The following is a 24,045-nucleotide window of genomic DNA, read 5'->3' as shown; positions in this document are numbered from 1 at the left end:
CCTTGGGCAAATCTGGACCTCAAGAGGGGCAGGAAAGGAAGGGGGAGCGCTGGAGAGAAACTGGAGCCCAGCTCGCAGCACATCTGGAGGGGGAAGGAAGGGAGAGGAGGCAGGCTCTGCCCTCCAGGAAGACAAGACACACAACAGGGGGGAAGCACCCAGGAGGTTTGGCACTTACACCAAATTAGCCAGGGGACCTCTCGCCAATAAAAGCTAAAAAACACAACTTCAATTAAAAAAAAAAAAATCCTTGAAATTATGCAAGAGCACATAGCACCAGTGTGTGCCTCTCATGCGATCGGCAGGAAGATTCCTGCATTTGTCATTTTGGCAAAGTCACTTAACAGCCTCCATTTCCTCCTGGGACTGCTGTGAAGAGTAAATCACAACATGTGCGAAGCGTGTGTGGTTCACAAAGTGAACAATATGTTATTGTTACTACTATTATTTACTCATTGCCATTGAGTCGATTCCAACTCATAGTGACCTTATAGGACAGCACAGAACTGCCTCCACAGGGTTTCCAAGGAGTGCCTGATGGATTTGAACTGCCGACCTTTTGCTTAGCAGCCGTAGCTCTTAACCACTATGCCACCAGGGTTGCCATTACTACTATTACTACCATTATTATTGGTAGTGGTAGTAATACCTTAGCATTGTTGCGATTATTACCATTACTATCTCGAGGAGAGTATCCCATTCATATTAGAATTCTTAATGCTTAGCATAACTCAGGAGGTGACTGACTGATCAGCTGATTGATGGACAAAATAAACAACTGAAGAAATGAACAAAGGAAGGACCACATTCCTGTAACATGAGCAGTGCATCTTAAAGGAGAGGCAGGCCGATGGATCCCAAACAGCAACGGACCAGGAGCCGGGGCCATTTCTAATTCCAGGTGCCTGGTACTATGAGCACAGGGATGTTCCATAAATACCTAAATGATGGAGGAGCAAGAGGTGATGACAACCAACTGGGTAAGCTGAGCTAACCCCTGTACCTCGGAATGCAGACAGACAGGACATGGGTAGTTCTGTGGGTACTGGATCCAAGCTCCTTGCTTTGAAGAAGGCTCAGAGGGCTCAGGAGGGTGCCCCACTCACAGGGTGGCTTTGGTGTCCATGTCATCACACTGCCCTGCAGGTCTGGGGCCTGAGATGTATGTTCACCATGCAAATACAGGTGTTTGAATGCACTGTGTATCTCCCCCAGGACATTTAAACACAGACTATCTACTCTGTTGTCTCCTTGGCACATCACCTGGCTCAGGTAGGAAAGTAAAATAAGGCAGGGAGGCAGGGGATTGGGACAGTGCGCCAGGCACTGCATGGGGTGCCGGGGAGGTGGACTTCTGGGAGATCAAGGGCTCTGCTCCCAGGGAAAGGCAGGGAGACCAGCAAGCCTGGCAGAATCCTAGCCCAGCACAGGCTCACAGCTGTTACCAGACAGAAAGAGGCTCACCAGAAGGAGAAACAGCTAGGAGAGGCGGAAAGGGAGACAGCAGGGAGAAAGAAGGGGAAAAGGGAAGAGAGAGAGTGACAGGCACTGAGCAGCACAGACTGCATGCACAGAGGTATGTCTGTACCTCAAAAAGCAGAAGGCAGGCTAGAGGCCTGGATTCAGAAGACACATGTTGTAACCTGAGACCCACCAGCAGCTAGGAGGAGTTTGGGCAAGGAGGCTAAACCCAGTGTTCGGTTCCTTCCTCTGTGAAACGGGGAAACAAGGAGCTGGCCACATGCTCAGGGGCGTCCTTCAGAGCAAGAATGGTGGCTTTCCTGCCTCGTTCCAGGAGCCCTGCGCAGAGGCACACTGCGGGTTCTCAGTAAACATTTGTGGAATAAAGGAAAGGAGAAAGGAAGAGAAAGCAGTGTACAGGCTATAAAGGCCCACGCAGCTGGCAGTGCTTGCTCTGTTTACCAAAGCAGAACGCGGAGCCCCTGGAGGAGGGGCACTTTCTGCCCCGTTGCCGACTCTCCAGCTTAAATATGCAGTGTCCTGAAACTAAGTCAACCCAAGAAAACATTCCCCGAGCGTGTCCTATGTTCCTGTCTGAGGGCCAAAAGCTGAGGCAAGAGAGAGAACACAGCCCAGACCCCGTTCTCAAAACATTTACAATCCAGGGGGAAGAGCGGACATTCAAGGAAGCCGGATGCTGCTTCTGGAGACAGGGAGAATACCGAGATAAGTAGAACCGAAGACTCAAAACCAAACCAGTTACCCTCGAGTCAACTGATAACTCTATGTGTGCTCCAAGGAACTGTGCTTCACAGGGTTTCCGGTGGCTGATTTTTCAGAAGTAGGCTGCCAGGCCTTTCTTCTGAGGCACCTCTGGGTGCACTCGAACCTCCAACCTTTCAGTTAGCAGCCGAGCATGTTAACCATTTCCACCACCGAGGAATTCTGAACATTCCAAGCCTGGCCTTTAGTCTAACAATAACTACAATCATCACCCACAGCGAACACTGTGGCTGCTGCTCCTCTGTGTGAAGCTGAGCTGGAAGTGACTCAGAAGGCTTTTGTTTCCAGGGGCTGGCCAAGCCCTGCTTCCTGCTCCTGCATAAGCCCGTTGCCAACGAGGTGGCTCCCAACTCTTGGTGACCCCATGGCACAAAAGAACAAAACACTACCAGGTCCCGTGCCACCCCCATGATGGGGCACATATCAGATCGCTGTGATCTGTAGGGTCTTCTCTGGCTGATTTTCGGAAGTACATCTCCAGGCCTTTCTCCCTAGTTCATCTCAGGCTGGAAGCTCCACTGAAACCTGTTCAGCATCACCAGAACAGACCAGCCTCCAGTAACAGATGGGTGGTAGCCATGCATGAGGTGCACTGGCCGAGAATCGAGCCTCGGTCTCTCACTTGGAAGGTGAGAACGCTACCACTGCACCACCATAAAACCTGTTGCCGTCCAGTTGATTCCAACTCAGTGACCCTACAGGACAGCACAGAACTGCCTCACAGGGTTTCCAAGGAGCAGCTGGTAGATTTGGACTGCAGACCTTTTGGTTAGCAGCCTGAGCTCTTAACCACTGCGCCACCAGGGCACATCATAGGGGATTAAAAACACAAGTGCACTTTGGAAAAGTGAAAGCACAACAGAAAAGATGGCTTAAGAGGCATCAAGTACAGCACAATTCTTGATCAGCCCCTCAGTTTTACCCCTTAACACTGTCATCCCCATCAGGTCCCACCTGCCCATCCTTGCAGTGGGGTTCAAATTCCTGGTAGGCATCACATTCGTGTCCTTTCTAGCATGTCATCCAGTCTTTTCAGAGGTAGTTGAAATATACTGAGGTTGCTCTAAACCACAATATATTCCAGCTTTGTTGGTGGAGGGACAGTTCTCAAGTCCCTCTGGAGTGCTGAATTGCCACTCACCTCTTTCCTATGGACCCTTTAATATCTTTCTGCTTCTAGTTCTCTCTCTCTCCTTACTCCCGTCCCTTCCAATCACTCATTCGTTCATTCTTTCAACATTTACAATGAAAGGCCCAACCCTGGGACAGTCCCTGTGCTGGGTGCCAGGACTTGTAGGGCAGTCTTTGTTCTAAATACCCTCACCAGCAATGGGGTGGGACTGGGAGGGGCTGCAGGACTCACTGACCCATGCAATGGCTGTGGCGTAGTGGAGCCATGTCTTAAGTTGCCCCTGCAGTCCAGTGAAGGAGATTATCACCTCTGCTTGGGGTGAGGGGCTGTGCACACCTAGTAAGGTAATTCACCAGCAGAAGGTGCTGGGTCTCATGAATTAGCTGTTCCCCAGGCTGACCTGGTGGTAGGTGAAGGGCAGAGAGAGGAGCAGACCAAAGGCTTTGGAAGAGCCTGCTGCACAAAAGAACTCTAAATGATGTCACTGATGAATTAAAAAAAAAAAAAAAAGCCTCTTCCGTTTTGGAACCTCCCTCCACGCCAGGCAGCATGCTAAGCTCTTTATCTGCACTATCTCAACTACCTCACTCAATACTCACATCAACCAGGAGGCAGGCACTCATAAGACCCCTACTTTACATAAGAGGAAATTGAGGCTGAGTGATTTCTCCAAGGAGGCTAGGGGTAAGACCTGAAAAACCAAGGTCAGCCTGAAGCCCTTGGTCTTAACCTCCGATGCCTTCCCCCAGGCAGCGTCAGACTTAGTGTGGCTGGAGCAGGCAATTCAAGGAGGCAAGAGAGGAGGAAGCAGGGGGGCCTGGGGACAGAGGAAGATCATATTCTGATGCCCCAAAGGGAGCTCTGGCCTGATGATGTAACCCCCATTAGTTTTCTTCTCTCTTCAGCGGTCTCCACAAGTCTAAGCCACGGACCTGGAGGTGTACTACCACCCACCAGGTGGAAAGGCGCGGGGCGTCATCTAAGAGACGGGGAGCTCCTTCTTCGCCTAGGAATGGGGGAGAGGTTTCTGGGCACAGCATCCAGGTGGACCAAACCCTAATAACCAGGGCCTGTGTGAAGTTACAGGATGCTGGCTTCCCAAGCATTTCAGAGCAGCTCGGAAAGGCATACAGAGAATTCAGGAACCACAACCCGGGTTGTGTTGTAAGAGACCACTCATTCCAGAAGCTATTTTTGGTCCTGTAAGACTCAGGAGGAGAAAAGCCCTTACCTTAGTTCTCCGAACCCCAAGAAATTCCAGCTTTGTTGAGGGAAGGACAGCTCTCAAGTCCCTCTGGAGTGCTGAATGGATACGTATCTTTTCTGAGTTATAGCACCTAAATCCCAGGCATAACAGGATTCTAGAACATACAAGAAAAGGATGCAGAATTATCAGTATCCATGCTTACACTGAATGGATCTGGTAATGAGGTGTTTCATTCACTTACAAAATAGGTACTGCATAGCCACGCCATGTTAGAGGCATCAGAAGAGACACTGAGCAACTGTTGCAGGCCAAGCACTCTGCTAGGTGTTTTCTGTACATTACGCCATGGGATCCCGTGAGATAGGAACTGACAGCCCCACATTTCAGAAGCCGCACAAGCACTAGGCCAGAACGAACGGTCAGGTCTTCCTGACTCCCCAGCCCCCACCCATCGATGGCAGTGCCCTTCCCCGTGGAGCTTTTCCATTCATCCGACTCCAGGAATTCTGGGTAGAGGGAATAAGGGCATAGCCAGCACCATCACTCTGAGCATGGTCTGTCCCTGGATGCCCGTTCTGTGGATGGCCAGGGTTATGTGCACCATGGAAGCTGCAGCAGATTAGCTTTGTTGCAAGTTTTATCTGATTTCAACACTGTCATCTAGTCACATGTGATCACTGGACATCACACGTTACTCAGGGAACAGGAGAAGTCAGCATCACCAGAGATTCTTATCGTAACTGATGATGGAGATGACTACATGGGATGGCCAAGGGGGTAGGACGGGGTGGGGGATGAGGCAGAATCTTAGAAGCTGGGTAGAAGCAAGTGCTTGGGAGAACCTCCTAAGCTGCCCCAACACTGGACCTAATGTTTATCGTGGTGGGCCCAGACCCTGACCTTCCATCCCCCAGGGCATGGGGACACTCTGGTGTGGCACCCACAGCTCCGTTCACCCATCAGAAAGACACATTATTACATTTATAATGGCGTTCTCCTATCTCTCCACAGGCCTCCCTTTACCGTTCTCCCCTCCCCCCTAAAAAAAAAAAAATAGGATCTTGGCAGCCACATCATCACTGAGATGGGGCTCAGTGAGCACAGATTCAAAAGAAAGGACACTGGGAAGCTCTGAAGGGGAGTTTGCCCTCAACTTTGGGAACAGCTGGTGAAATATCCTTGAGCCACAGCCAAGAGCAGAGGCCAGGTGGCTTGTATTCCCCAAGATCAAGTCCCTCTTTCTCCTCCAGAAAAACTTGGCCAGAATTTGCTTCTCAGAAGCCCTCTGGTTGTCATATTCTTCCCTTGGATGTGTTAGTGTCACGGACAGACCTACAGCACTTCTCCAAGCCTGAGAGGGTTCCTGTCTTCTCCCGTTAAGCACTGGTCTAATGAATTCAATGGCCAGAGTCCCAGATCCCAGCAATACAGGTGAATCTACCCTCACCCAGAGAAGCACCTTGACCAGCAGGGCACTCAGAAAGGTGCCCGACGCAACAGAACTGCACTCCCCTGCTGAGCAGGCTCCAGACACTTCTCAGGTGTGTGAGCTGGCAAAGGATCTGCTGTCTAAGTGTCAATATACATTTGCTTGGTCATCCAAAAAGGGGGCAACATGGCATCCTGGTTAGCAGTGACCTCAGGTCAGACCGCCTGGGCTGGCACCCCACTTCTACATTTAGGAGCCTGAACAAGTTACTTCATCTCTCTGAGCTCAGTTTTTCATCTTTTAAGATGAAAAACAAACTTTTAAGTTTGTTCTGAGGGTTAAGTGAGAATCTTTGCAGGGTTCAGCATTGACCTGGTACATTATATTGTTGTTAGTTGCCATCAAGTTGACTCCAACTCCCAGCGACCTTGCGTATGACAGAACAAAATGTTAACCAGTCCTGCATCATCCTCGCAATTACCACCATATTCAAGCCTGTCATTGTGGCTACTGTGTCAATCCATCTCACCAAGGGTCTCCCTCACCCTTGTTGGCCCTCTGTTTCACCAAACATGATCTCCTCTGCCAGCGACTGATCCCTCCTGACGACATGGCCAAAGCAAGTGAGTTGGACAGTGTTCTGTTATGCTCCATAAGGTTTTCATTGGCTAATCCAGGCCTCTCCTCCTAGTCTGTCTTAGTATGGAAGCACTGTTGAAACCTGTCCATCATGGGTGACTCTGCTTCTAGCATCTCAGCAACACGCAAGCCACCACAATAAAACCCACCGACGGTGGTGGTACACAATCAGCCCTTAGAAACATCAGCTATTAATACCACTTAAGCATATATTTGGCCTTAACTTCTTAGTCTCCTTCCAGTAAGGGGTGAAAAATCTTCCCTCTTCCTAAAGCGAGTTACTCAATTAACGTAGGTGCTCCCTACACAGGGCTAAGCAAAGAAATGAAGCCAGTGAGATCTGAGCTAGAAACTGGGTTTTGAGTTGAAAGCCCTCAGCCCCAGTCCTGGCTGGGACCCTTACTTCTCAGTTTACTCTTCTGTGAATTGGACTGATAATACGCCTAACCTCCCAGGTGTGCGTGAGGAGTAAATCAGTTACTGTATGCAACTGGTGCTCTATACATGATTCCAGCTCACAGGGATTGTTATGGACTGAATTGTGTCCCTCCCCAAAATGTGTGTCAACTCAGCTAGTTCATGAGCCCCAGTATTCTGTGACTGTCTACCATTTTGTCATCTGATATGATTTTCCTAAGTGTTGTAAATCCTACCTCTATGATGTTAATGAAGTGGGATTAGTGGAAGTTACGTTAATGAGGCAGGACTCAATCTACAAGATTAGGTTGCATCTTAAATCAATCTCTTTTGAGATATAAAAGACAGAAGTGAGCAGAGAGACATGGGGACCTCATACCACCAAGAAGCAAGAGCCAGGAGAATAGCACGTCCTTTGGACCCAGGGTTTCTGCACTGAGAAGCTTCTCAATCAGGGAAGATTGATGACGAGGACCTTCCCCCAGAGCAGACTGAGAGAGAAAGCGTTCCCCTGGAGCTGGCCCTGAATTCGGACTTCTAGCCTCCTAGACTGTGAGAAAATAAATTTCTCTTTGTTAAAGTCATCCACTTGTGGTATTTCTGTTGTAGCGGCATTAGATAACTAAGACACCAAGCTTGATAGCCAAGATAGTGACTCTACAGAACAGAGTAGAACCAGCCCATAGGATTTCCTAGGCTGTGACCTTTATGGGAGCAGACTATCAGGTCTTCCTCCCTTGGAGCTGCTGGGTGGGTTCGAACCACCAACCCTTTAAGTCAGCAGGCAAGAGTTTAACCTCTGCACTAGCAGGGCTTCTTCTATACGTTATAAGGTACTAGAAAAACATGAGTAATGAATCATCAGAGCTGCCATTTGTGTGTGTACTCTGTGTAAGACTCTGTGCTAAGGATGAGACTCTGGAACCTCCCTGGACACCCAGAGATCAGGAGATAAGTACGACTGCCATCCCCATTTTACAGAAATGGAAACTAAGTTCAGGCTGAGGAGGTGGCCTGCGAGCAAACAACACTCATGTGAGTGTGCTGCTGGCCAGCGAAGCCCTCCTCCTGGTAACAGGGGCAGTGCTAACACAGACAGTTGGCTCCTGCACAACGCAAGTCCCTCTCCAAGGCAGCCAAGCTGATTAATGTTTTTAATTAATGTTGTTAAGCACACACACACAGCAGTGTTCCATGGAAATGAAGGAACTAAAATTTCTTAGTTTCTCCCGGGAGTTGGCTCAGCCGGTGGCTTGCTGCCAACGCAATGGAAGTGAGGGGCCCAGGGTAGCTGAGGTGGGTCAGAGGGCCAGCCTGCTGCCAAGTGGGAGGGTCACAGCCCTGATACACCCACACCCAACCAGTAGGATGGTCACTCCCCACCCACAGAGACGAGCTGGAGTAAGAGGAGATGACCACCAGCACAGGCAGACAGGACTCGCCCAGCCATGCTGCTGGGACACTGCAGGAGCCCCCAGAGCGGGGTGCAGAGGGAGGCCTGGGGCCCAGATCTGAATGCAGAGGGGGCTGCCGCTTCCAGACTCTCCTGCATTCCAAGGGTGGGACATGCTGGTGCTCTCTGGATAAAGGAGACAGCTGCCACTGAAGGGGCTGAGCAAGCCACGGGTGCCAGGATGCCCATGAGACTTCCCTGGTCACTGTGGGGCCCAGCACTCGGCTCAGAGGACACCGAGTATCATGATGAGCTGACCCATGCCCTCCAAGACCCCAGGAAGTAAGAGGCAGAGGAGGGGCCCAGCCCCCGGCCATTTTGCTCTAGTCTTTCTCATTCTGCTATTTGTTGCTGTCCGTTACCGTTCACTCGGTTCCAACTCATGGTGACCTTAGGTGTAACAGAAGGAAATGGTGCCCAGTCCTACACTATCTTCATGATTGCTGCTATATATGAGTCCATGGTCAATTGTGTCAATCCATCTCACAGGAAGAGAGTTTCTCATTTTCACTAACCATCTACTTGACCAAACATGATGGCATCCATACAGGTGACAATAGAGCATTCTCTCCCCAGGCCACAAGATTGCAGGTGTGCTCCACAACCAAAGAGCTCCCCTACACTCCTGATTCAGGCCAAGCGAGCAGAGGCTGGGTAACCTGGACGAGGACAAGACTGAGTGGGGAGCAAGGTCTGGGTTAGAAGCCTCAGAGGCACTGTGCGCAGCACCCAGCATGGAATAATCACAAGCTCCTTGCCAGGAAGGCCATCTCACCACCCATGTGAGGCGGTTGGCCTTGGATGCCACCTGGCCACTGGCCAGCCAGTGGGGCTGATCACGTGTACAGACGGCAGCCAGGACCAGCCACCCTGTAAGCAAAGACCCTTGACACTTGGCAGGAGAAAGTGAGCCTGCCATGAGCTGGGCAACCACGTGGGGGTTTTGACTTGGAAATCATCAGAACCCTATCCATTAGGCACGCAGACCATGCAGGAGGGGCCAGGGCTGTGATGATTAACGTTATGTGTCAACTTGGCTAGGCTGATTCTCAGTGGTCTGGTAGATGCTATGTCATCATCCTTCATTTTGTGATCTGATGTGAGCAGCCAATCAGTTGGAGGGGGAAGTTTCCTTGGGGTGTGTTCTGCATCTAATATATAAATGGATGTTTTAGCAAAGCCTGCTCCTTCTCCAGATCATGCCTTCGTCTTGTGGTCTGACCTTCAGTTCTTGAGATGTGAGAAGCTTTCAGTCTGCTGCCTGACCTACAGATTTTGGATTTGCCAGCTTCCACAACCCCATGAGCCAGTACCCTGCCATCTGACCTGCAGATTTTGGTTCATCAGCCCCTGCAACCACGTGAATCAGGAGAAATATTCCACCTGCCACCAGACCCACTGATTCAGGACTTGCCTGCCCCCACAATTATGTAAGCCATTTCCCTGAAATAAACCTCTCTCTATATATTTATATATAGGTTTCACTGGTTTTGCTCCTCTAGAGAACTCTGCCTAAAATGCGGGTGTCTATAAGGGCTGGGATGGCAGGTGACGCAGCCATGTCCCCAGAAAGCCCCTGAGAGGAGGCCCTGGCCTTGGGGCATGTTTGCTCCTCCTGGAAAGAAGGTTCCCCCAAAAAGAACACAAGAACACAGAAGGTCACAGGAGCAGGAGAAAGCCCAAAGCCCAACTCCCATGCTTGCCCCGATTCTCTGAACTCCACCAGGCCAGAACAGGGAGGTCCTGTGTACAGGCCCAGAGCTAGTGTCCACCAGAGAGCAGCTGTGTTACCTGGCACTGTCTCCTTCACCTCTCTGATCCTCGTCCTGTATATCAGGGAATAGTAATAGCAGCTGCCTCCCCAGATCATGGTAGGCATTACCACTGCACTGGATGTAGAACACTGAGCACAGACTGAGTGCCTAAGAAACACTCTCTTATTCTCAGTGTCTAGTTGATGTTACTATGACTAGTGCCTTGTTTGAGGCCAGTGGTCCCAGACTTGAATCCCAGCTCTGCCGCTTCCTGGAAGTGTGACTAAGAACAAGCCGCGTGACCTCTCTGTGTCTCTGTTTTCCCATCCACAAAATGTGGACGTGGCCACAAACTGCACAGGACCACTGAGGATTACAGGGGACGTTCGAAAGCAAGTGGTTCAGAGCAAGCTTTCATGAAGGCTCCCACCCAAACTGAGGACACTCAACAAAACAATCAGCCTGTACTCTCCAAAAATGTCAGGGTCAAGAAAGACTGAGGCACTGTTCCAAGCTAAAAGAGGCCAAGGAGACATGACCACAAAATTCAATGGTGATGAGAAATCTGGGAAAACAGTCATAAAGGACATGACTGGGGCAACTGATGAGACTGTGTAGGGCCTGTGAATTCAGTAATAGAATTGTAGCAATGCTAAATTTCCTAAGTTTGATAATTACGCAGTGGTTACGTAAGAATGGCTTTGTTCTTAGGACACACTGAATATTTATGGAGAAAGGGGCATGATGTCTACAACTTATTCCCAAATGGTTCAGGAAAAAAATGGTGTGTGTGTGTGCGTGTGCGCATGCAGAGAGAGTTAACAATTGGTGAATCGGCATACGCAGGAGATACATCCTTCCTTGCTATATTTTCTGCCAGTTTGAAATCATATCAAAAGCAAAAGATAACCAAGAGCTGAGGAGCAGGAATGGGTCTAAAGAGCTGCTATCAAGCATCCATGAGGGCTAGAAAGAAAAATCTTGCTCACAAGTCAACGTCACCTTACTGAAAAATATTATCATTTGTTATGTGTTGTTGTTGTGTGCCATGGAGTCAATTCCAACTCATAGTGACCACATGTAACAGAGCAGAACTGCCCCAGAGAGTTTTCTAGGCTGTAATCTTTATGGGACCAGATCGCCAGGTCTTTTCTCCCACGAAGCCACTGGTGGGTTCGAACCTCTGACCTTACGGGTTAGCAGCCAAATGTTTAGCCATTATGCCCACCAGGGCTCCTTCACATACAGTTATCGAACTGCCATCTCTGTGTAAGTTCTTCCATCCCCATAACAGCCCCAGGAGGCAGGCAGGGACTCTCATTATCCTTGTTTTACAGCTCAGAGAGCAAGGTACAGAAAGGTTGGGAGACAAGCAAGGTCAATACACAGGAGAGAGGCTCACTGGGGAGCAGAGAAAATCTGGTTCCAGAAACTGTGCTGCTAAATGTGATACTTCCCCCAGAAGGGCGAGTTAGGACCCACCGTTGCCATGTGGCCACCACCTGTCTATCAGTTTGTTGTACTCCAGTGGCTTGCAGGTGGCTATGATGCTGAAAGCTAAGCCGCCAGTATTTCAAATACTAGCAGCGTCACCCATGGTGGACAGGTTTGAAAGGAGAATCCAGACTAAGACTAGGAAAAAAAGCCTGGTGATCTATCTTCAAAAATTAGCCAATGAAAACCCTACGGAGCACAACAGAACTCTATCTGATATAGCGCTGAAAGATGAGTCCACCAGGTTGGAAGGCACTCAAAATACACAGTGGCCACAAAAATGGACTTGAGCATATCAACAACCGTGAAGACGGCTCAGGACCAAGCAGTGTTTTGTTCTGTTGTACATGGGGTAACAGAAGTCTGAGCCAAGTCGATGGCAACTAACTACAACAGTCACACGCAGAAAAGATTCCAAGTCGGAGGCACCTGGGTTCTAAGCCAAGCTCCCCTAAAAGCTGTGTGTGGACCAGAGAGCCTCCTCATCTCGCGGGAGGACTGACAGAGATAACACATGAGCAAATGCCTTACAAACTGTGAAGTGCTGCCAATTTCCGCATTGAAGCTGAGGCAGTGCGGGGTGGGGGGGGAGTCAACCACACCCAGCGTTTTTCCCTGAGGCGCGGAAGCACATCACTTCTACATCTCCTACCTCAAACTTTCCTTTTTGTACCTACACTGGCATTCAACTTTCCTTTACAAACATCCTCCCACAGCTCCGCCCACCGCAGGGGTGTCAAACTATTAAACCAACCCCCAAAGGCAAATAGTCTCTTTTCTCCCATCCCACAAGGCTCCCTTCCTCCCAGTACACTCTGGTCTTGTCATCCAGAACATCAAAGGCAGGGCTTTCCGTAAAAGCCTCCACGGTCATCTGGGTGACACGTGCAGATAAAAACAACCCCGCTGCAAGCCAGGGCTGGGCAGCACCTTCTGGTGCACCAGACAGGGAGGCGGTGGACAGGCACAAATGGTGAACTGTAAGGACAAACGCTTTGCACAGAGTGTCCCAGCCCTACTCTCTTCTCTCAAGTCCACTGGTGACTGTGGCCAGGCCGTTCCCCAGTCTGGGCCTCTTGCAAAGGAAGGGGGTTGGAGCTGGCCATCTCCGGGCCTCTTCCAGATTTATAACTCACTGATTCCATTTCTCCCTCGCCGCTCAGTCTCCACTTCCTGAACTATAATGACAGTTCAGTTACATAAAGAAAAAAGAGAGAGAGAGAGAGAGAGACTGAGTAGTTACATGCTGGGCTGTGTTTTTTGGTGACTCATGGAGGAGAAAAAGCGTATCTGCACTTAGCTCAGAAGAGTGGTCCCTCTAGTCCCCAATTACTTAAATGATGTAAAGTCACTAGGTCAACGCGACCCCTGGGAAAGTTCTAGGTACTAGGAGTTCAAATGTCAGTGAAGGTAGGTTAAGCAGGGAATTTCCCAGAGTGGACAGGTGTGCCTGCAGGTGGGCAGTGATGGAGACTCCCCTGCCTGAGAAAACGTCCTTTACCTATTCACACTCCATCTCAGTAAGTCATACTCTAGGGAGCCTGGGAAACACGGGGCCCAGCACTGGCTGAGGGCCTGTCATCCAGGAAGCGACACCCCACAGTGAAAATCACCTCTTCCAGGAGGTCACTCTTGAACCATTTGCTACTGAGAAGCCCTTAGATTATAAACTCCTTAAGAGCATGAATGGTTCCTGGTATGAAATAAAAAAAACAACTGCCAATGAGTAGACTCTGACTGACTCACGGCGACCTTATGTGTGTCAGAGGAGAGCTGTGCTCCCCAGGGCTCCACCCCCACCCCCAGGTTTTCAATAGCTGATTTTTTGGAAGCAGATCACCAAATCTTTCTGTGGGTGAACTTGAATCTCCAACCCTGAGGTTAGCAGCCAAATACGTTAACTGTTTGTACCACCCAGGGACTTGTATGAAATAGAAGCTCAATAAATCACTGCCAAAATTGTAAATTCTTACTGAATAAATTGCTCACGCTGCTTCCGTAAAGCTTAAGCAATTCCCTTTCCCACAATAAACTCAAATCCCTTGCGGTCGAGTCGATTCCAACTCATAGAGACCCTGTAGAACAGAAAAAGGTGGGCAGTTGGAACCCACCAGCTGCTCCTTGGGGGAAAGATGTGGCAGTCCACTTCCCTAAAGATTATAGCCTTGGAAACCCTCTGGGGCAGTTCTACTCTGTCCTACAGGGTTGCTATGAGTCGGAATCGACTCGATGGCAATGGATATTTTTTTGGCAGCGGGGGAGGGGGGTGGGGTGGGGTACTGGGATACAGTGGTGAACGAAGTAGACACTTATCCATCCAGCCATCACCCAAAGTAGCTGCTGAAAGTGTTGCTAGACAGTGGTCCTCAGCTGTCAGCCCTCTTCAGGGACCATCTCAGTTGAGTACAAGGTCATGAATCCTTCAAGAGTCACCCAAACGCAATGCCTGATCAACCCTTGTCCCAGTTCAGGACAATTCTGAAGGGTCATTCTAGCCCCAGGGCTCCCGTGGGCTTGGCTGGGGCCTTTGCTGGGAAATCAGCACTGCTTCCTTCTCCCTCTTTTCACAGGCGTTGACCCCAAAAGCATGCTCCACTGAACGTTCTGCTCACAATCTACATTTCAGCTTCTCCTAGGGAGCCCAACTTGCATCATGGGGTTCTGATGGCTGATGGTCAAGCCCTGTGCCACCAGGATTAAGAATCTAGGATCAGGACAAAAATAAATCATTCCTAGGTGCGAACGATTCCCCGGAGCACTCTTTGACAAGAATGCTAAAGCCTGGGTTCAAGGTCAATGAAGAACTGTGAAGGACCATGTAAACACTCATAGTTGTTTGAGTGGGATCATGAGTCCCAGATCCTTCAGACAGTGGTCCATTTTCTTCATTTTTCTTCTTCAGCACCTGGCACGGGAAGCAAGTTTAGTAGAACTTCTCTGGACGACTGGATGATAGCTGGATGGATAAATGAACGAAGGGGCTAACGTTTAGCTGAACAAGGGAAGTCACACCTAAAGCAGCTGGACAATAAGTAAAAGACAATGATGGTTTGGTACAGGTTAAATTATGTGCCATGTAAAGTGTTTATCACTTTACTCAAGAAATATTAACGGCTAAGTAAGCCACTCATGGAGAGCTTCCTATAGGAGGAGACTGGTGATCAACAGCTTGACAGAAGCGTGAGAAGGCAGAAAGGCACACCAGGCAAGAGGAAAAGTGAGTCCTGACCCACTCACCAGATAAATAAAAAATACTGGGTAATAAATACACTCATCACAGGGCTGCTGTGATGGCCCAATGGTGTAATGCAGGGAAGCATTCTGCAACCATAGCACCCATCACTATGAATGCTGGCTATGATGTTCCTGTTGCCAGCAGAGGCGAATGGCGAGCAGAAGGCCTTGAACATTCTGTTGCTGTTTAGAGACTTCATTCTACTATGACAAGCCATCGAGGTTGTGGGACAGAGGTGCTAGGTGACAGCTGGTAACCTAAGCTTCAGAACAGATATAAGATTTCTCAAATAATACACATACCCCTTAGGTTGTCAGTATGAGCTCCTGGGTGGTACAAAGAGATAACATGCTTGAACGCTAACCGAAAGGGCAGAGATTCAAGTCCACCCAGAGGTATCTCAGAAGAAGGGCCTAGCGATCTACTTCCAAAAAATCAGCCACTTAAAACCCTATGGAGCACATTTCTACTCTGACACACACGGAGTCACCATGAATCAGAGCCAACACAACAGCAACTGTCTGGTTTAGGTTGTCGGTACTTGCTTCAAAAGCCCCTTCTTGCTCTGAAGCAGATGGGGGCTCGGGAGGGGTCTGCAGTTGCCATTCTGAGAAGACAGCCTGAGGGGCAGACCCAACGCTGGAGAAAGCAAGACCGAGCCTCAGTCCTTCCAAGAAATAGAGAGAGGCTGGGGGTCATGCCCATTCAGACACCCACACCTCCCACCGAGCCTCCTTATTTCTGAAGGTGACGCCCCGAGAAACAATGGGAGTATTAAGGGAAAGGGGCATAAATAGAAGCCTGGCATTGGTGCAAACAAGAGTAAGTGATGAGGACACCAAGGAAGGATAAAGTTTACATGGGAAGATTATGAAATAAGTTACAACCTACAGAAGGCTATTTGTTAGGTAGTGAAAACACAGATGCCTTTGGCCTATGACTACCCATCCCTGAGCTGGGAACACCTACAAGGTTAACTGCTGGGGCCATCAGAGGGGGCAGACATGAGCGACAGCAGACTGAACTCCAGGGCACGCCAGGAAGCAGGAAGGTAAGGCTGAAGGTCATGTGTCACAGGGAGGCAGTAAAGCTCAGAGTTTAAGCAGGCAGGCTTGGAGCTGAGCTGACCTGGGTTAGAACAAGACGAAGGCTCCACCACTTCCTTCCTGCACCACCTGAGGTAGGCAGGGCTCACTTGAGCCTCAGCTGCATCTGTGATATAAGGACAAAGATACAGACTACCAGGCTGCCCATGGGAGCTGAACGTAATGGATGTAAAGTGGCTGGTGTGTGGTTAGTGCACAGTAAGTGGGTGCTGGCATTATTATAATCATAGGTCAAAAACAAAACAAAACCGGTTGCCACTAAGTCGATTCCAACTCCTAGCAACCCTATAGGATAGAGTAGAACTATCCCATAGGGTTTCCAAGAAGTAGCTGGATTTGAACTGCCGACCTTTTGGTTAGCAGCTGAGCTCTTAACCACTATGCCACCTGGGCTCCACATAGGTCACAGGCCTATATAATAAGAACTATCTACTGTCTTGGAAGAAGTACAACCAGAGTGCTCCTTAGAACCAAGGATGGCGAGACTGTGTCTTACATACTTTGGACATGTTGTCAGGAGAGATCAGTCCCTGGAGAAGGACATCATGCTCAGTAAACTATAGGGTCAGTGGAAAAGAAGAAGACCCTCAATGAGATGGACTGACACAGTGGCTGCAACAATGGGCTCAAGTGTAATGTTTGTAAGGATGACACAGGACCGGGCAATATTTTGTTCTGTTGTGCGTAGGGCCACTACGAGTCAGAACAGACTTGATGGCACCTAACAACGACGACAACAACATCTAGCGCTAGCTACTCTTTCCAATTGTGCTCCACAAATTCCTAAGGGCTCAAGAGTTCTCCTCTGAGGCAACTCCTGGGGGCTTGAAGGAGTCAGGGTAGGGGCAATGGGGAGAACTATAACTCTGTTTTAACCAAAGCAGCTTGACTTTAATCAGTTATATGTGTAAGGCCTTCACATAAGATTTCAGTTGAAAAAAGGACAAATATTGTATAAGACCACTATTATAAGAACTCGAAGAAATAGTTTAATCAGAGAAGAAAATATTCTCTGATGGTTATGAGGGGGGGAGGGAGGGAGGGTGGGAGTGGGGTATTCACTAATTAGACAGTAGATAAGAACTACTTTGGGTGATGGGAAAGACAACACACAACACAGGTGAGGTCAGCACAACTGGACTAAACCAAAAGCAAAGTTTCCTGAATAAACTGAATGCTTCGAAGGCCAGCGTAGCAGGGGCAGGGGTTTGGGGACCATGGTTTCAGGGGACATCTAAGTCAACTGGCATAATAAAATCTATTAAGAAAACATTCTGCATCCCACTTTGGAGAGTGGTGTCTGGGGTATTCAACGCGAGCAAGCGGCCATCTAAGATGCACCAGTTGGTCTCAACCCACCTGGATCAAAGGAAAATGAAGAACACCAAGGACACAAGGTAATTACAAGCCCAAGAGACAGAAAGGGCCACATGAACCAGAGACTATATCAGCCTGAGACCAGAAGAGCTAGATGGTGCCCGGCTACAACTGATGACTGCCCTGACAGGGAACACAACAGAGAACACCTGATGTAGCAGGAGAACAGTGGGATGCAAACCCCAAATTCTTGTAAAAAGACCAGACTTAATGGTCTGACTGAGACTAGAAGGATCCCGGTGGTCATGGCCCCCAGACCTTCTGTTGGCCCAGGACGGGAACCATTCCCAAAGCCAACTCTTCAGACAGGGATTGGACTGGACAATGGGATGGGGAGGGATGCTGGTGAGGAGTGAGCTTCTTGGATCAGGTGGACACTTGAGACTATGTTGGCATCTCCTGCCTGGAAGGGAGCTGAGAAGGGTAGAGGGAGTTAGAAGCTGGTGAAATGAATATGAAAAGAGAGTGGAGGGAGGGAGCAGACTGTCTCATTAGGGGGAGAGCAATTGGGAGTATGTAGCAAGGTGCATGTAAGTTTTTGTGTAAGAGACTGACTTGTAAACTGTCACTTAAAGCACAAAATTTTTTTTTTAAATATATACTCAGGAAAAAAAAAAAGATTTCAGTTGCTAAAAGGGTCTGAAGGCTTTAAAAAAGCATGAAAGTTTCAAAAAAGTCTATCCTCTTGTTTCACTCATAAAGAAAATGAAGCCTCAAGAAACCCAGGGACTCATCTATACTCAACACGGCAGGCCAGAGGCTGGGGGCTGGGCGGCAGACGGGAAATCTCACACAGGCAGCGAAGGGACACTGGACATACTCCAAGGTCTAACGCTCTAGAGTTTGAGACTCCCACATGTAAGTAGACAAGCCCTCGTCCGCCAAGTTTGGTTAAAAAAGTAAAAAAAAAAAAAAAGTAAAGGCCTAGGCAAAGTCAAGTGGAGAGTCCAATCCAGAAAGAGGGGATATCTTCCCTTGGATTTATGTCCCAGTGCTGGCTGGGGCTGGGCGAGGGGCCTGGACCAGGAGCTCTACCAAGGAAGCAGAAACAGAGTCCATGCAATATTGCCACTCCAGGGCCATGGGGGCAAAATGAAAGGGAACTTCAGGTCAACAAGCATCAGGAACAAAAGAAAAACAGAAATCACAGCTTCTAGAAGATTCTGGCAGCTCTTGTCTGAAGTGATGCGTAAGTCTCAATTTGCCCCAAAATTTAGGCTCATGCAAGCAATTATGTAAATTCTCCCGGGTAGGGTAGAAAGAACAGAAAGACTTCTCTCAAGTATAAATGCTCACACGTGACAACAGGTCAACTATCAACTGAGGAATCGGTACAGGCCAAGGAAGGAAACCCCAGCATAGAAGAAAAGATCAATCCTAGAGAAGTCAGAACAGCCACTGATCTACAGCCAGGCACTGGGAGGCTCTTCATGTAATAACTGATACAAAAAGGTTGGTGTATCGTCCTCAGGTCAACTGAGGTTTGGAAAGCTACAGTGACTAGCCCAAGACTGAGCCCAGATTTGAATCCATGCTGTGTGGAGTACCATGTGTTAACAGCAAAACATATGGGGGATAAAAAAGACCTTTCCCAAGTCCCTCTTGTTTTCCCCATGCCCTTTCCATTAGAAATTTTAAAAAAGGAAAAAAAGAGCACTAAATCTATATGAGGAAAGTTTCATTCAACAAGGGCCACGTCCGTTCCCCAGGAGAGGAGTGCAAGCAACAGCAATACCACCATCAGAAATGCTATAGAGGGAAATCCTGCTCTAGATAAGGACTGGAAGAGATGTTTTCTGAGTTTTTTTTTAACCCTAAGATTCTGCAACTCTAAATGGAAATTCCAATTCTTAGCCAATTATTTCCCTTGTTGAATGGAGGCATGTCTACGAATCCAAGCATGTAAGCGCCTTTCTTCCTTAGAAACAACAAGGCTCTTTAAAGCCCATCCTGGCTTCTCCCCCACTAGCCTTGTGCTTCCTGGGAAGAAAGTTCCAGCTAGGGAGCCAGCTCTTGAGGACAGACAGCAGAGACAAACAGGTTAGACAAGCCCTACTGGGGGCCCCACAGGATGTGGTAAGTAGAAATCAGAGAAAGCTATCTAGAAGCCAAAGCACTGAAGACACTTAACAAGAACACCCAGGGACTTTTCTCAAGCTCCAAAATAGTTGAAAGAGTTGTATCTCAAAGTTTTCTGAAGAAAAAATCCTACCTTGCTCATAAGACAACTCTGGAGGGACAATGTCAAGTTTTAAGCAAGAAAGGTGAAAAGGACAAGTTCAGTGATTTTACGGAGAGCTCCACGATATGAGAAGCTGGGTGTTTCAATCACAGCCTTCAACCCGAGGACCCAGTGTGCTCATCAGCACTTCACACAGAGGCTCGATGCTGAAGCCAGTTTATTTCCAGTAAAGGTGGCATTGCAACTGGCGCAACCTGAAGGTGACCACGTGGAAAGTAATTAATTGGGCTGGAGGGACAGCCAGAAACAGCACTCCCCAAAGAGAGTTGGTAAACAAGCAAATGCAAAAAAGATCTGGCCTCACTAGGGATCAAAACATACAGTTAACAAGAGACCATTTTGCACCTATTGAATTATAATTTTTGTAAGTTACTAACACCCAGTGTGTGATGAGTTCGTGGTGAAGCTGGCAGAGTCACATGTTGATGGCGGCAGTGTGAACTGGGACAACCCTATTTGAAAGTCACTTGCCCTTTGACTCAATAAGCCTCCTGCCTGAGAATTTACCCAAAGGATTTTTCCAAAAAGAGAAGTTACATGCACAAAGATGGTCACAGCACCCGTTACAACAGCAAACGACTAGAAATCTTCATTTCCCACAGAGAACTGCTTTAGAACGGGATTTATCGGCTTGATGAATCATTATTAACTGTTAACCTGGTGCCGTGGAGTCGATTCCAACTCATAGCGACTCTATAGGACAGGACAGAACCGCCCCATAGGATTTCCAAGACTGTAATCTTTACGGAAGTAGGCTGCCACATCTTTCTCCCATGGAGCAGCTGGTGGGTTCGAACCACCAACCTTTCAATTAGCTGGCTAGCGCTTAACCACTGTACCACCAACGGACCTCATGACGAACCATTACACGTTCTTTAAAATGATAATTAGCAAGTACTTTAACAAAACAGAAAGAGTTAAAGATACAATGTCAGATAAGAAACAGATTACAAAATATTCCCTTGACCGCATTGATACCTATATAAAACCTTAGGTCAATGAGTAGACGAACCGTTTATCGATTTGGTTTTCTCATCAGTTTCCATTCTTCGATGTTACAGTGCTGTTGGTGCATCCATCCACAATGACGACGCTGATGATTTGTTACAGGTTAAACTTCAATTATGCGTAAAAGAAAAATGGAACGGAACCCTGGAGAAATAGAAACCGGACCTGGGACACGAGAAATGATGAAACGGTGGTGGCATTTGAGGATAAAGTCAACGAAACGCAATGTTTAATTGGCGAATGGAAGACGTGGGCACCAGTGGGGTCCTGTGTTAGCGACCCGGCCTTCCAGGCCCGCAGCACATCCGGCAGTAGCTGGCCATCTCAGCTTTGTGAGATCAGACCTCTTCTTCCTCCCCACCACGCCTGCAGTGTTCAAACAGGAATAGAAAAACCCAGATCATATGTGTCTTTAAAAGTCCACCCTCCTAACACCTAAAACCCTGCTGAGTGGCCTAGAATAATTTACTGAATGTCCTAAACTCTTTCGAAAAACAACTTGGACCAGCTTGTAGACATAGCAATGTTTTCTCTGCTCAACGTAATGATGTAACACGGAACTTCAGTTTTCTAGGCAGGGCCCAGGTGGGATTTCCAATGTGGGTCGCAGGCCCAAAGAGCAGGTAACCCCACTGATGGTCCAGGCAGAGGCAGTCAAGTTGGGAGTCAGAACTTTGGAGTCACAACTGACCTGAGTTCAAGTCCCGACTCCAACCCTACCAGCCATGTGCCTTTGGGCATGGTATTTCACCCCTGTGGGCTCAGTTTCCGCGTACGTAAAATGGGGGTATTACAGAACCTTCCTCACAGGGGCGTGGTGAGGACAGAGAGAGGCAGCATTATCAGCACAGCACTGGCAGCAGTGGGCCCGCACTAGCTGGGGGCTCCCTCCTACTTTCATTTCCTGGTGTCTCCTTGTCTGACTGATTTGTCTCCAGGTCTTCACGTGCTACGTGTGCATGTATGTCTATATGCATGTATGTATGGGCGTGGGGGGTCGAAGGCTGATGACCAAATGTATCGCAACTCTAACTGCATGTTGGAATCACCTGGTTGCTTCCAAAGGCACAGCTGCCCAGCCTCTCAGGGCAATTAAGTCAGATTCTTTGGGGGTGGGCTTGGCACGAGTATTTTGAAAGCTGACTCCATCGCGTCCCTGGGCTGGGGCACATCTAACTCAAACAAGAGCAACCTGTCATTTCTCCTCCAAATCGCCAAGCCCAAGAGAGCGTGAGGCTGGAGTCTTCCTTCACTTCTCCAGGCCACGGTTCAGCAGCTCCTCTGGAACAATCGGGCGCTCTGTGAGTGACAGGCACATGGAAGGGGTTCCCCTCCTGCTCAGCCCAGTGGTATTGTGCAAAGCAGTAGGGCTGGCCAGCTGGAGCGGCTGTCCGCAGAGGCCGCTGGGAAGCCCCTGGCCAATGGGCAGAGGCACTAATGGGCTAGGGGACAATGCCGCTGCCCAGCCCCGTCCTCCTTCCATCCTATAGAGACCCCCTGTGCGTTCCAGGCTCAATAACAGCAGATGGGCCCTGGGGACCTCCCAGGGCTTGCTTCATTCAGGGGAGCAAAGCCCAGCCCCTCTGCAGAGGTGACACGTAACGTGCAGGAGGATCAGCCTTTGCAGTCATACTTGTGAAACTCAGAAGTACGACACTTGCCTCAGGTCACTCCATTTCAAGCCGCAGAGCTGTAATCTCACCCAGGTCTGTCTCAAGGTTCGCTGTCTCCCCAGGATGAGTAAGATGCGGCAGCTGCCTTCCGATAGCCTGTCTGCAGAAGAGCAAGCAGGAGGTGCACTTGTGTGTCCCATGGGGGGAGGGTCTTTTTTGCAGGGGTTCCTTGGGGTGACGGGCACCTGTTGCATAGATGGATTGCAAGCGGCTTCCCAGGGAAGGAGACAGGAGGGCGGCAAGGCTGTGAGCATAGAGGGTCTCTCATAGCTCTTTCTGCCAGGAGCCAGCTTGCTAAACCACCCTGTGGCCCTCTGAACCACAAGGGCGAGAGCCTATCTTTATCCTGGGGGTGACAATAACAGCACTGACCTGTTCAGCAAATACCCTCTGGGAACTGGGACAGCTCTTTACTTCTAGAGTGCTCTCCAGGAATGGATGGGACAAGCTGAGAAGCCTTGAGCATGGGGCCAGTGCCATAGCTAGTGCTTGGGAAACGGTAGCTCCTGGATGCTGTGAAACCTTGGTGGCATGTAGCAAGTGATTAGGAGTATCTGAATGACCCCAATAAAATCTAAGGACAGCAGGTGCCATTAGGCGGTCCGTGTCCGGTAGGAGTTAAGACCTGGGCTGGTGAGGCCAAGTGAGATCAGGCAAGGTTACCTGGAAGAGGCAGGGTCTGCAATGGATGAGCAGACTTCAGATAAGTCAGGCAAACCCCCAGGCCGGGGAGAAAGGCACAAATTAAAATAAGGAGTAGGGAACAGCCAGAGGGCTGGGGTACTTCCTGGTTGAGGCAAACTATCCCTTGGAGACCTGGATGACTAGGACTAGGAAGAAGAGACCTCAGTAGATTTAATGACAAAGACCGTGACACCATAAATGTCCAATAATAACGAGTGAGTGAAGGAGAAACTGTCACATATCAGCAGAGACCAACACTAAGGTTCATTCCGACAGCTGTGCCCTCCCTGTGTGTTCAGTTAACAGGGACACCACAAAGCCCTGACACCGAGTCCCTGGCAGAGAAACCGCAGTGCCCACCCAGCCCCACTATCAAGAACGCTGAATGCTGCAGTCTCTCAAGTGTCCCGCTGTCGGCTTCTCCTAACGCTCAGGAGCCCTGGGGACGAAGTGGCTAAAAGCCTGGCTGCTAACCAAAAGATAGGCTTTTCAAATCCACCAGCTGCTCCTTGGAAATCCTGTGAGGCAGTTCGACTCTGCACTATAAGGTCACTATGAGTTGGAATCGACTCGAGGGTAATGGCTGATGGTAGTGCTAGCCCTGAATGGGACCTAGAAACATCTTACACCAAGACTTCTTATCATGGCTTGAAGTATGTGTCAACTTGGCTAGGCCATGATTCCTAGTATTGTGTGATTGCCCCCGTTTTGTTATCTGATGTTATCTGATGTGATTTTCCAACGTGTTGCAAATCTTATCTCTGTGATGTTAAAGAGGTGGGATTATCGACAATTATGTTAAAAGGCAGGACTCAATCTACAAGATAAGGTTGTGTTTTACGTCAATCGTCAATCTCTTGAGATATAAGAGAGAGAAGCAAGCAGAGAACCATGGGGACCTCATACCACCAAGAAAGTCGTGCCAGGAGCAGAGCACATCCTTTGGACCCA

At 49.0% G+C, this 24,045-nt stretch overlaps 1 protein-coding gene across 16 annotated transcripts in view; it reads right to left on the bottom strand.

Annotated features, from left to right (window-relative positions):
- The window catches only part of MYC (MYC proto-oncogene, bHLH transcription factor), a 295,153-nt gene that overhangs the window by 61,361 nt on the left and 209,747 nt on the right, over window positions 1–24,045 (bottom strand). For 8 of the 16 annotated variants that reach the window (XM_064268071.1, XM_064268070.1, XM_064268072.1 and 5 more), the window contains 2 exons: window positions 20,742–22,510; window positions 4,608–4,737 (listed from right to left, as the gene is read on the bottom strand). The exons of 1 other annotated variant lie outside the window; for it this stretch is intronic. The gene's annotated coding sequence lies outside the window, so the exon portion shown is untranslated. The remainder of the gene's footprint in view (window positions 1–4,607; window positions 4,738–20,741; window positions 22,511–24,045) is intronic. 7 more of the 16 variants (XM_064268074.1, XM_064268075.1, XM_064268081.1 and 4 more) reach the window with 1 other exon arrangement.

Source organism: Loxodonta africana, chromosome 14 (genome assembly GCF_030014295.1).
Source record: "Loxodonta africana isolate mLoxAfr1 chromosome 14, mLoxAfr1.hap2, whole genome shotgun sequence".
NCBI lineage: Eukaryota > Metazoa > Chordata > Mammalia > Proboscidea > Elephantidae > Loxodonta > Loxodonta africana.
The sequence above is the reverse complement of the archived record's forward strand: the minus strand, read 5'-3'. Positions and strand labels throughout refer to the sequence as shown.